This window comes from Trachypithecus francoisi, unplaced genomic scaffold (assembly GCF_009764315.1).
Source record: "Trachypithecus francoisi isolate TF-2019V2 unplaced genomic scaffold, Tfra_2.0 Lachesis_group13, whole genome shotgun sequence".
NCBI classification, from domain to species: Eukaryota; Metazoa; Chordata; class Mammalia; order Primates; family Cercopithecidae; genus Trachypithecus; species Trachypithecus francoisi.
The window spans coordinates 98,135,346-98,148,621 of NW_022681458.1; the positions used below are offsets into that span (position 1 = coordinate 98,135,346).

The 13,276-nt window shown below is 37.4% G+C and overlaps 2 long non-coding RNA genes across 2 annotated transcripts in view; both read right to left on the reverse strand.

The window, feature by feature from the left end:
• Positions 1-510: 510 nt before the first annotated feature.
• On the reverse strand, positions 511-5,435 carry LOC117095036. Its single transcript, XR_004441780.1, has 5 exons — positions 4,460-5,435; positions 3,315-3,430; positions 3,044-3,165; positions 2,151-2,309; positions 511-1,463 (listed from the first exon to the last, which is right to left on the reverse strand). It is a non-coding gene; the product is annotated as an uncharacterized LOC117095036 (long non-coding RNA).
• Positions 5,436-5,866: 431 nt separating this feature from the next.
• Positions 5,867-13,276, reverse strand: part of LOC117095037 — a 45,602-nt gene continuing 38,192 nt past the window's right edge. The window contains exon 3 of the long non-coding RNA XR_004441781.1: positions 5,867-6,713. This is a non-coding gene — a long non-coding RNA (uncharacterized LOC117095037). The remainder of the gene's footprint in view (positions 6,714-13,276) is intronic.

Below are 13,276 nucleotides of genomic sequence, written 5' to 3' on the forward strand. Positions count from 1 at the left end.
TAATATGAAATCTAGTATTCACAGAAAAAAGTTGTTTTTATATCTATAATTGCTTTGCCTTAAAAATATCATTTTCATTTGGAACCTCAGTGTCCTTAAAGGGTAAATTTTCTTATGCAAACATTGTGAATATAAGGAGTCTTTGAAAAACAATAAAATAACATTGAAACAATAAAAGTTGATTAATGAGGAAGTGAATGGAAAAAAACTGAATAATAACAATAATAATAGTTAACCTTTGGGTCAGGTGGAGTGGCTTACACCTCTAATCCCAACACTTTGGGAGGTAGAAGTGGAAGGACTGCTTGAGGCCAGGAGCTTAAGACCAGTCTGGACAACATAGGGGACCCTGCTACAACAAAAATGTCTTTTTTAAAAGAATAGCTGGGTATGGTGGCAAGTGCCTGTAGCCCTAGCTACTCAGGAGGTTGAGGCAAGAGGATCACTTTAGCCCAGCAGGATGAGGCTGTAGTGAGCCGTGATCACACCACTGCACTCCAGCCTGGGCAACAGAACGAGAAACTGTGTCTTAAAAACAAACCAGAAAAACAGTTAACCTTTGAAAAGTTTTTAGTTTGTGCAATATATGTAGTAAGCAGCAATTTTATGCATCTAATTTAATCCTCATAACAATTACATAAAAAGAGAGGTAGGCTAGAGTTAGAATTTGAATCCAAATAAGTGAAACTCTGCAGAATGACAAGAGGAGGACTAAGAGAATAAAAAACATTCAGCCTATTCTCTTGCACATTACAAATTACTTCTTAAAAAAGAACCCTGGGCACATACATACTCTATCCTTCAAGATAACTCTCAGGATTGCAATCTGTCAATATTCAACAGAAGAATTAAAAATCATCATGTATTTTGGACCAGTAATTCAGCTTCTAAAATTGTATAAAATATAAATGCAAGGATGTTCATTAAAGCATTACATAAGATAATAAAAATTCAGAAATGGCGCAAATGATTTTGGATTTGTTAGGTAAACTATGGTAGGTCTATGAGATAGTTTACTATGTATTACTATAAATTATATTATAGAAAAATGTTTCTGAAAGGAAAGAAAATGTTCACAATATATTGCTAACCTTAAAAAATGTATTCCATTTTGAATAGAAATAAAAATATGTATGTATATTTTGAAAAAGGTCTTGAAAGAAAACATATTAAAATGGTAATAAGCAACACTTCTCCCAGCTGTGTCCAGAATCCAGCATCCAAAGCTTCAGTGGTGGGGTGGCAGGAGAGGTAGCAGCAACATGGCGACCTCAAGGGTGGAACTATGGTGTGAGTTTGGATCTCATTCTAAGTGGTACAGCCCCCCAGCCTGGTTCTCTGGCTCATAGTAAACTCCACAATAGTCTTCAATAACTTCATTTTCTGCTACAAGTATCCAGAGTTTGTTTATGTGGCTTGCCCTAAGGATTCCAACAGATACAGGTCCTCCTTAGAGTAAAGTCCTGTGTGAAAGCAAACGGCCAAGAAGTTCAGGTCCTCTGTTGGAAAATGTCCAGCATCAGTTATTCTCATGATTTCTGGAATTATCAAATACAAATTCTCTTCCCCAAGATCAATTTTTGAGCAATAGCAGAGACACTGGAAATTTACTGTGATAGAAGTGGAACTAAGGAAGAAATGAGGAAACTGCTGGAGACTGGATTTCCCAGGTCCCACCTCCAGACGGCTGCCTATGTGTGCTTTGACCAATGAGGGTAACAATTATCCCCATGGAAAAGAACTCTTCACAGAAATTCTATTTCAAGGTGAAGATCCAATTCAAAAATTAGGACTCCACAAGTTACAAGTCTGTACAGTCAAAAAAAAAAAAAAATATGTAGACCTACTGAGGAGTTCAAAGAGGAAGCTTAATAAAGCAATTCCCAGCCACTGAAAATAGCACTCATGTGAAGGGCTAAAGATATTCCAAATGGAGGATTTCCTAACACCCCCTAAGATGTGATGACTGAGAAGAGTGACAAGTAGATAATTCCAAGGACTAGAAGAGAGAGGCAGCCTTTTGAAAGAGTACAATATAATTGATTTCATTTTCAAGTGAAATACCTGGCACTATCACTGCCTCTCTCAATTCACCCATGTGACCTACGAGGAAGTTCCTATGACCCTTTGGCTGAGGAAAAAAAACTGACCTGGTTACGAAGGTGTCACATCATATGCTGGTACTGGCCAGCCATGGATTGCTTATGCTACTGCAGCCTCAGCCAAAGATGTCTGTAAAGAAAAGTGATGAAGAGATATTCTCTCTCGTGGGCAAAACTTGGAGCAGGAAGTCTTGTTATTTAGTATGCCTGGGAAGAGAAATGGCCTGAGGTTTAAATTGATTTACAGGAATTCACTGTTGGGTGGCTAGTTGGCCAGGAAATGGAAGAAGAGTGTGAGAAGATTGGTGAGCACTGTCTGGGAAAAAAGTCATGTGAATGTACCAAAACTGGGCATAAAGCATGAAGATGTTTGTGTCCTGTGCAAAATGCTCTGTGAAAGACATCCACTCTTGAGGAAGTTCTCATCAATCATATTGTCACAATCATTCATACAAAGGCTATCAGGCAGCATCCCTCCCCAGTGCTTATCCAATGGGCCCCTGTACAAAGATGCCATCATGACAGACAGAGGCAATGCAAGGCCTCAACTGCACAGTCTTCACCTCCACTTTATCACCATAACACAGTTTCTAACGTACAACCTCAGTGACCAATATTTAATACTTGACAGAGCATCATTACCAAAGGGATTAGCAGCTTTCGGGTGGCAGGTTGATTACAGTGGTCCTCTGTAATCAACAGTGAACCATTTTGGAAGGGGCAGAAATTTGGCTTCATTAGATGGATATCTATTCTATACGTGGATTTGCTATGCTTCTGCCAGCACTATCATCTCATGAACTTATGGAAACATACTGTTAATCTTCATAGAATCCCATGACACGTTGGAGCTCATTTCACAGCAAAATGTGCAGCAAGGAATTTATACCCATTAAATTTACTTGTCTTGCAGTGTACCCTATTGTCTGAAGAAAACTTACCTAATGGAACAATGAAATTAATTACTGATAATTCAGTTATGAAATCAGCTGGGAGACCACATCCTAGGAATATTGGGTGCTTTGAACAAGGAACCATTATAAGGTGCTGCTTCTCTCATAGCCTGAACATAAATATTTGGAACAAATGGGAAAAATAAATTACCATTTTTGTTAATACACAAAATAACTATATTTGTATCATTTTTGCTGTCTTTATAACTTCATACTCAGCAGATTTAGAGGTCTTAGTTCCAAAAAAAGAAATACTTACATTAATAACACAATAATTGTTCCTTCGAAATATAATTGGAACCCCCATGTCGATATACTTTGGGCTTCTCCTGCCATTGAACCATCAGTCAAAGAAAGGGGTTGTGGGAATTGATCCTGTCTAACAACAGAAAATTGTTTTGCTGAAACATGATGGGATTTACTGTCATCTTCCCTTAATACTTTCAAGCTTAGTAGTAAAAATCAAAAAGCAACTATCCAGTAAAGCCAAAATCACTAAGGGTTCCAACCCTTTAGGAAAGAAGTCTTGGTTCACCAGCCAGATAAAAAAAACCTGACCAATTGAGGTTCTGGCTGAGGGCAAGAGGAACATAAAAGAATGAAGGAAGGCGCACACTCATGATTAGAGACAGAGATGAGGGTGATGCTAGCTCTGCCTGCTTTTATTATGTATATATTAACAAATTATTTCTATTTTGCCCTTTCCTCTTTCTCTATTCATATTATCTATGAGGGAGTGTTCATGATGCATAGATTTTCATTTTAATTCACAAATCACTGCACTCTGAGAAACTGCATCTAGAACTGATGAAGAGGACATTTTATCACTTGACCACCTTCAACTTTGAGAATGAATAGTGAAGATGAGACTTTTTGTGTCCCTTTTGTGGGGAGGTGTGACAGCACATCTTCATTTGTGCTTTGGGTTGCATTTTATCAGGTAGAAGAATGAAGTCATTGTTTCATGGGAATAAATAATATATGGTTAGCAAAAATGCATGCTGCACAGAAAAAGGGGTGGACTGTGTTACTTCCTTACTTCCTACTTCCTTACTGCTCACAGATTCATTTCCCACTCTTATTCTGCTTGCCAGAAGTTGGCTTTTACAAACATGTCCAAGGTTTTTTGCCAACTGCTTTCTAGCTAGGTGGGGTAAATGGGAAGCCCTAAGTATGAGTTTAGGCTGAAGGAAGGGATAAATCAGTCCCCCATTCCAACCCTCCCGCTGCTTCTGGTAGGATATCTAGTAATGGCCTAATCTTCTCATGGTTCTAATTCTAATCAGGGATCTAGATAGCCCCTCTAACTCTGGTTTCACCTCCAGTTGACTGGCCCTGGTTCCTAGGCTCTGGTAATACCACGTTCTCCCTCTGCCCTCCAGGTGTAGGAATGGCAACATGTACGTGGGTTGGCACACCATCCTTGGTTGGCTTTTCAGCTCTTCTAATTCCTTTGTCATACATTTTAGGCTTCTTACATACTCCCAAGCATTGACTCTGTTTTCTCATTAGACTCTGACTGATCACAGTTATTTCAGTAGTTTAGGTGAAAAGATAATGGTGATTTAAATTGAGGTGCTAGGGTGTTAGCAGTAGGTACCAAGAGATTTAAACAGAGTAGAGGATGTGCTATATATATTGAGGTGTTGAAGAAAAGGGGGAATCAAGGAGAATGCTTGTTATTTATTTATTTTTTTATTTTAAGCAACTGCATAGATAATGGCATAATTTATTGAAATACACTAGATAAAGGAACAGTTTGGAAATAAGAATTTTAAAATTTCTCTTTATATGTGTTCATTATGAGATCCCTGTAGGATAGCAAAATGGGATTTCCTATTTGACAGATGCTTAGTAGAAACTAGAGATTTGGGAAAATACCCAGCCTCCTTCTTGATACCTCAGTTCTAAGTCTTCTTTTTCATTTGCAATTAACTTATAAGTGGTTAGACACTAGCTCCTTTTTCTATTCCTGTCAAATGGAGAAAAAAATGAGGAAAAATGAAATTTCTAGGGATATTTTTATTTAAATGATACTCTAATAGAATAAAATAATTTGGCTGACTGTTTTAAGTGTTACCAGAAAGGATTTTACCTGATTCTGAAATGGCAAAAATAAGTGATGTTCTAAACAGGGAAACCTTAAGGCAACTCTCATTTGCTAGTTCTGATGCTCTGAGAACAACGGGAAGCCTAATTACTCAACAGCCAAGTGCACTTAGCAATGTTTTGAGAAACTGCCCTCTGTCAACATTCTGTTTTAGGACATGATCAATTCATTGCCTTAGTATCGGCCAAATTTCATTGGAATAAAAATAGGAGGAAAATACTGACCTCATAATGAGATTCTTGAGTCCAAAATAAAAATTTGTAAGCACTTTGGTGCCTGAATGAAGGATATGAAAGAAGCACTAGTTTGTTTCTGGCTTTGTGAATTTAGCCATATTCTCATGTTTCTATTACCACATAGTTATCAGCCATTCACATATAAAAATATAATCTGGAATCAGAAACTACAATATTAATAACCAATAATGGGTAAGAACACATGAAAACATCACCAATATATTTCTGAAAAGGAAATTGGTTGTCAGATTATCTTTCCTAAATTTTAAACATTTAGTGTTAGCTAATATATTTCTTGGAATACTTGTGTAGTTTATCTTTTTGTGATAGTGTCTTTCAAAAAGTGCTATGGAGTGTGACATAACATGAGAAAGCAATCCTACAGCAAATTTTGCTTTATACCTTTGCTATAGACACAACATTCCAGTTGATGTGAAAGTGTGTGTAGAGTGTATATGTCTGTGTGTATGTTTACTGAATGCATCCTCATTGATGGCTGGCTATTTAGGGGGGGAAATGTGAAGAAAAGCAGAGTGGCATAGGGATGGGAAACTCTCCTCCTTAATTAGTCTTATAAAACCAAAATTTCCCATGCTTAAAAGGTCAAAGAGAGAGTATAATGCACTTATGAAAAAGAGATACCCTCATTAATCTGGTTGTTCTTGGCCCAGACCGCAGAAGAAATATAAATGCTGTCATCACTTATGTGTGAGATAAAGGATGAAATGTGGGAATTTGTCGGTTTACTGCAATGACCATTCTTTTGGTTTGAGAACATTAATGGAAATAACCTGAGCTGAGAAAAGCTCCCTGTGAGGAATACACGTTATGGGAAACTATTAAAGACAACGTTTGGTCAATGACCTTCTTGACGTACTTTAATCAAGCTGCACGCCCCCCACCAAAAAGACAACTACTTGAAGAAGGGAGCCCTCAACAAGCCAAGACATTTTACCTTTCCTCTATTACATGAGTCTGGTAAAAGAACACGAGTGTGCAATAAATCTCTAGTTCATGCATTCAGAGGCTGCACTATAATAATGATAGACTATAAATCACAGAAAATATGTTACCTTTATTTTAGGACAGTCAATAGCTAGAAATAGTGCTAACCAATAGCACAGATGTCTAGTAGATACAAAAATGAAGGTCTGGCAGTTGTTTAAAAATGGGAAGTACAAGGATTTGACCTGAAATATATTAGAAAATAGCAGCAGTTTCATAGTTTTGTCAGGTTTCCAGTTTTTCATTTCACTATTTCTTTTTTAAATCCCATGTTCTGTTTTCGAAGGTAGACTGCAACTTTGGAAAACTGAAAAAAAAAAAAAAATTCTGTCATGCATTTCTAAAATAACCTTGTAAATATTTGTAGATCATATACACTTACATGAGCTTTTATGTAAATTTGTTTTTCTTTGAAAGTTTAAGAATAATTGAATACTGAGAATGGAAGTAAAATGAGGCTGTAAACAAATGGGAGGCTCCCGCAAGGACCCAAGGGGATTGGAACTAGGATTTCCATGTACCAACTATTAGCTAATTGTGAGATGACACTGACTGACCGGACTCACGATCCACATCCCACTGTCTGCCTCAAAAGAGCTGTTAGAAGAAGAAAGTGCTCATTTGCTGCAACTGTGACCAAGTTCTCTGAAATCCAATAATAGACAGCTGGAGATCCCTCACATAACTGACAACACTAAGGGTCAAAGAGGCTTCTGATACCCCTGAGGGAGAGGTAAGAAAAAGCAGACTAGGTATTTTAAGTACAACAGGGTTAACAAGCTGTAATTTACTACCTTGTTGATTTTCTTGCTCGCTAGAAGTCTGTAGAAACTGGGAACTTATGGAAATGTGAATTAATACTCTTCAAATATCCTCTTTTTTGTCTTTCCCTTTTTTTTTCTTGTGCCCCACCTTTTTATGGTGGTGGGAGGGGGGATGGTCAGGAAGTTAGGCAAGTTGATTTAGTTAAACAGTTGAAACTCTAGAGAAATGTGATCTTAACTTCCCAGAGGTTGAAAAGTAATGCTGTTTCCTGTGATTCTCCATTTCCTGGGTTTAGCAGGGACACAGATCCCAAGAATTAAAATATGATGAGAACGTCTGTCCTCCTAAGATGTTCTCACCCCGGCAGGAAAGTACCATACCAGAAATTTCACAAGAAAGTCTGCTCTCATGAGACTCACAGCCAGACTTTTAACCATTTTGATAAGTTCAGAAGAGCTTCCATCAAAAAGCTTTCAAATGCCTGTCCCCAGTGACCCCACAGATCCCTTTGAGAGCCACCCAACACCACTTCATAGTTCCCATAAACACTTGGACCTTTCCCTGTGAAAGCTGACAAGTTTTCCCGAAAGTCCTTACATACCACACTCAGCCTCATCTTGCCAAATGTGCTATCTTAGTGGAAACTGCTGGAACTTTCCAGACAGATTTTATGCTACAGGCAAAAAGCACCTCAGTCACCAATGTACCCACACTGTTTTCTGAGACTGTCGGTACCTACATATTTCATACACTATGTAAAAAGTCTCATACTTTTTTTCTCCCTGTATAACTAAGTATTGCTCTCATAATACTTTGTGAAAAATGTCTCATAACTAGAGTAATTACTGATGTCAACGCCCCTGTTAATATTCTGGATCTGCAAACATTTCACATCAGATCTCCACATGGAAAAGGGACTGCTCACCTCTACTTTGTAAATTAGCTATATGATTTATCTGTGGGAAACATTTCAAAAATATAGATTCAGAAAGACATCTACCACATGATGGCTTTTCCATATGGCATCTCATAATTATTTTGCTGTGTGTGAACATGATGAAAACAGTTTCATAATCCTCCAAGGGTCAGAGTAAATTATTTCAATTAGACATATTTCAGAGCAAACATTACCTTAGGGTTTATTAATAATATTACCTGAGAAGGAACAGCTGCCTTTTATGCATAAAAAGCTGTCAGCTTCTTACCGCTCCATACTATAGAAACCCTTTTGTGACTTTAAAAAAATGGCAGATTTTCTCATGCTTTACCTAAACACAGAACTTGGCAGCAGGGACCTGGTTGTAATCCTCAGCATGGGAGCTGGTGGGTGGATTTTTTTTTCTCTATAAACTCTTGTATAAACCACACCAGTCTCCTGGTATTTATTCTGGGTAATGCTAGAAATTGTACACAGATCCAACAGGCCATGTAAAGGAGTTTTGTAACTTCCTGAAGCCCTTTCATGCAAAATCCTTACTCTGAATGCTATTCCAGAAAGATGGGACATTACAGCAGCTTAAAAGGAAGGTTTGCTTTGTTGTCTTTTTCTCCTCTACATTGGAGCCTTACAAATATGAAATAGGTCAATTGGGGCAACATAATAACAGCAATTAATATGAAATTAATTGACCTATATTGAAAATGTGATGCCCATTGAAATGGCTTCAGCGCTACATCACGTAGATAGCTATATTAATAATAATTAAGGATTGGAATTTTTCTCTGTAGACGGGTTGTCACTTTATAAGAGTTAGTTGGAGCTACATATTACTGCAGCACATCAATTAAGCTTCACTTTATTATAACCACTAGTCTCTGAACATGCATATTAAAAGATCTCAAGGCACAGAGTTTATGAGACGTGTGGAAAAGAGATCAGAAACACTCTGTGTGTCTAAGAAATGTATCATCTTATCACAAGCTTTTCTTGCCTCCCACCCCAAGATAATGACGATGACAATGATAATGTGATGATGATAATCATTGTAATAATGGGATGATGATTTTGATAAGGGCTTCTCACCAACATGTCCTGCTTTTGGCAAAACTTCCCTAAGGCAAATGCATATTCATCTTGGCAGAACTGACAAAGAATGTACTTTTTAGGAATGTGTTGCTGGTAGCATGAGATATGGTATGGTAAGTAGTAGAATTAGTCAGTATCAACTATTCAAATATTACTCTTTTGGCATTGAGTCCCAGTGAGGCTTCAAATTCTCAGAGGATCTTAGCTGAGGTAATATCTGTGACCTTATGAGTATTTTTTGAGACAAACTAATTTAAGTAGTGTGATTGAAATTTCGAAGGAAACTTAAATGTAAACACACAATCTTTCAAATACTTGCAACCAACATTCCTTTTCACAAACATACATGAAGCCGTAAAGCAGTCCTTTACCAAAGACAGCAGGGAAATGCTGTGAGGCGAGAGGGTAATCAGAAAATTTTCTTATATTTGTTTATTTTGCCAATGAATATTATACAGCTGTGGGGAATAGAAATGAAAATTGGGGAACAGAAATGAAAATTGCAATCAGAAAGGTTATTTGCATTATTCATTTCTATTTCATTTTAGGAAGATATCAATAAAAATGGGGAACATTATAGAATTTAAAAGAAACCTTGTATTATATTTTCTACATTCCTTATAGAAGGGCAGAACATCTCGTATGCTTTGTTGCAACTATTCCAGAAAAAACAAAAGAACAAAAAAAAAACACCATAATCATTGCTTCTCTATCCTACAATCTTATGCTTTCCAGTTCTCCTTTTTTTTCCTCTGTCTTTTGGCACTCTAGCATGTCAGATTCTTGTTTTGTACCTGTTTTGACCCCAACCAAATGATAGAGCACTAAGAACCAAAAGCAGAGCCATAACTGGGTCAGAAGAGATCTGAAAACCTAATCATGCCACAGATGAACCATTGGCAATAGTTCAATGCTTACTTATGGCACCAATTTATTTCTTCCCATAGTGGCCACCATCTAAGTAAATGAACCAGCATCTACTCAGTTGCTCAGGAAAAAAACCTGAGAGTCATCATTGACTGCTCTCCTTCTCTCACACCCCAAATCTGAATCAACAGCAAAACTGTCAGTTCCTAATCAAAACATATTTAAAATTAACAATGTATCATTTCCAAGGCTGTTACCATGAGCAAAGCCAGTACCATCATTTTTCTGTACTACTGCAATGGTCTCTCAGTACTCCTCATACTACTTGCTTCTATGATATTTTTCGTCTCTGTAATTTGGCCTCCAAAGAGTTGTCTGTGACCTTTCTGAAAGATATATTATATCATGTTCCTACCCTCAACCTTCCAATGCCTTCCCATTATACTTAGAATAAAATTCGAAATCCTTATCATGGCTTCTAAGTCCTCATGAGATTTAGGCTCTGACAACCACTCTAACTTAATTTCCTATCATACTTCAACTAATTCACTGCACTCCAACAACCTTTGCCTTCATATTCCTTTATACCCCAAACCCCTTCCTATATCGGGGCTTTTCCTCTCTATTCGGAATAATTGCATTCCAGATATTTGCATGGCTCACTTTCTTTCGTCAACCACCTTCCTACCCAAATTTAACCTTCCAGAATATAACTTTTACAATCCCACCTAGAATATTCTGCCATGTCAATGTCTGTAATGGTTAAGTATTCTTTTGGAGGTGGAGACAGAGTCTTGCTCTGTCACTCAGGCTGGAATGCCTTGGCATGATCCTGGTTCATTGTGGCCTCAACTTCCTGGGTTTCAGCAATCCTCCTGCCTTGGCCTCCCCAAGTGCTGGGATTACAGGTGTGAGCCACCACACCCAGCTGTAACGGTAAATTGCATGTGTCAACATGAGTGATCTAAGGAATGCCAAGAAGCTCAAAAAACATTAATTCTGGGTGTGTCTTTGAGGGTGTTTCCTAAAGAGAGTGGCCTTTGATTTGGTAAACTGAGTAAGGAAGATCACCCTCACCAATGGTTATGGGCATCATCCAATCTGTGGAGGGCCCTAGTAGAACAAAAAAGTGGAGAGAAGACAAATTTGTACTCTTTGCTCAAACTGAGACATCCATTTCCTTCTACACTTGGATATTAGCAACCTTGGTTCTTGGGCCTTCAGAACCTAACTGGAACTTACATCATTGGCCCCCAGTTTTCAGGCCTTTGAATTTAGACTAGAACCTATATCTCTTGGCTCTCTTGGTTCTCAGACCTCTAGGCTTGAACTGGAACTGCACCACTGGCTTTCCTGGGCCTCCAGCTTGCAGACATTAGATCATAGGACTTCTCTGCCTCTACAGGCTTCTGAGCTAATCCTTCATTCATAATAAATCCCTTTCTATATATCTGTGTTTGTACATTCATCCATCTATCTATCTATCTATCATCTATTTATCTATCCATCCATCCACCCATCCTTCTATCCATCTATCTACATCTCCTATTGGTTCTGCTTCTCTAGAGAACCTATACTATCTTTTTACCTTACTTCATTTTTATTGTTAAATCATACTTGACAGTTTAATATATATGAGCTACATTTATTTACTTACTTGTTTACTTAATTATCATACATCTTCTATCAGAATATAAGCTCCATGAGGTCAGAGACTTTGAGAGTTTACTTACCACTGTATCCCCAGCACCTAGAACATTTCCTAGCACATACTGGATACTAAATAAACATCCATGATATAAATGATTATATTTGACTCAATTTAAAGGTTTGAAATACATGAAACTAAGATAACAACAAGACAAGTCATATAGTTTCATCTGCCCTTTTTCCATGTTAAGGGAAGTAAATGTGTATTATTATTCAATGGTTATGTAAAAAACTGATGAATCCACCTGAAGGTAGTACCTTGTATTGTCCTTAACTCCATACCTACCCCCCAAATACCAGGTAATGCATTGACTGTCTTTGGGTTTATCTACTTCTTCTCAAAGTATCTTGTTTACTTTTCATGTTTAACTCTGAGATCATGAAGTTTCAGTTTCTGCTTGTGTACCATTGAAAGACTTGAATTATATGTTCTCCAAGATCCCTTCTAGCTACATAATTCTACTAAAAATGTAGAGAAAGGTAAAGCCAATTGTGACTTCCGTTATTTAATATGCACCTATGTTCTAGTTTATTAGTTACCCTATCTATAATTTTAGTATGCAACTATAGTTACTTGTTAGCCTAGATTTTCACTTGGTAGTAGAATACAACTTACAATGTTATATATTCTCATCGAATATCCCTGATAAGTCTCATAATCAAAAGAATAGAGTAGTAACCAAAAGACTAGAAAATAGCCCTGATAGCTAATGTGTCATTCACTATTCAACCTAAGTAGGTTGTCTTCCTTTTGTAATTTGATTGCCCAACTTCTAAAATAAGGTCAATGCACAAAACACTTACTGAAATCCTTTTAATATGGTCCTATTTCCAGGACCATATTCCAGGTTTCTTGGAAGAAGGTACTAAGAATGATTTTGGCAAGTCAAGTATGTCAGAATAAGAGGTAGAATTGGTCAGAGGGAGAAATTGAACAACCATGGAGGTCTAATAAAACCTTGGCCAAAAGCTCAGGTGCATATAGAGCCCTTCAGAGTTCTCCTGCCTTAGGCAGAATATGAGGAATATCTACATATCAAGGAGTGGGGTGGGGCAAGAACATGTCTTGGAACATGCAGCTCACATAAACTTTGGAAACCCTGGAGGAGCTGACTAACGGAGACTGTCTTCCAGCAATTGAGTCAACAAGTCCTATCTTATAGGGGGATGGGGGTAACACATTTCCATCCCTTCTGGTCACAGAACCATGTAGAAATTCCTCTTACATGTTTTATATTAATGCAAAAGAATAAGATATATCCTATATGGGTGCTTTTCAAAGACCACTAATATGAAACTGTATGTGTATTACTGTGCATTCTATTTTCAATCTATAATAGGCAATGGTAATAAACATTTATGATCTACATTGAAGTGTGCATGTATCTGCAAGTGCCCATGGACTTTTGTGTATAAGGGAGCTTGAAGTATGTCAAAGGTCATTTACAGACTAATATTCATAATATAACAGGGCAATTATCAATTCATAAATTGTGCTTTGG